Raw genomic sequence first — 659 nt, forward strand, 5'->3', positions numbered from 1 at the left:
CCAGGAGCGGCTGAGGGAGCTGGGAAGGGGCTCGGCCTGGAGAAGAGGAGGCTCAGGGGGGACCTTGTGGCTCTGCAGAGCTCCGGCCAGGAGGGGACAGCCGGGGGGGTCGGGCTGTGCTCCAGGGAACAGGGACAGGAGGCGAGGGAACGGCCTCAGGCTGGGCAGGGCAGGCTCAGGGTGGAATCAGCAGGAATTTCCCCATGGAAAGTGCGGTCAGGGATTGAACTGCCCAGGGAGGGTTGGAGCGCCCATCCCTGGAGGTGTCCCGGGAAGGCCTGGACGTGGCAGCCAGTGCTCTGGGCTGTGTGACAAGGTGGGCATGGGGCACGGCTGGGTCTCAGCGGTCCGTCCAGCCGGGAGGACGCCGCGGCGCCGCGCAGCTCCCGGCCCTGGCGCCGGTCCCAGCGCAGCGGGAGCACTGCCCGGCCCCGCCCCACGAGGGCGCTCTCTCGCGGTCGCCAGCGCTCCGGTGGCGCCGCGCACTCGCCTCCAGCCGGGGCTGCGCGCGGCCGGGCGCGACCAACCCGCGGGGGGAGGGGGGAACTCGGCGTGCGCCGCCACATCCCAACTGTCCCCCGCAGTACGCGCTCCCCCGCCACCCCCGCGCCGCGCCGCGCTGCTTTGCGCCGGGCCGTGACGTCACCCGCCGGGGGCGT

This window comes from Anomalospiza imberbis, chromosome 10 (assembly GCF_031753505.1).
Source record: "Anomalospiza imberbis isolate Cuckoo-Finch-1a 21T00152 chromosome 10, ASM3175350v1, whole genome shotgun sequence".
Lineage (NCBI taxonomy): Eukaryota > Metazoa > Chordata > Aves > Passeriformes > Viduidae > Anomalospiza > Anomalospiza imberbis.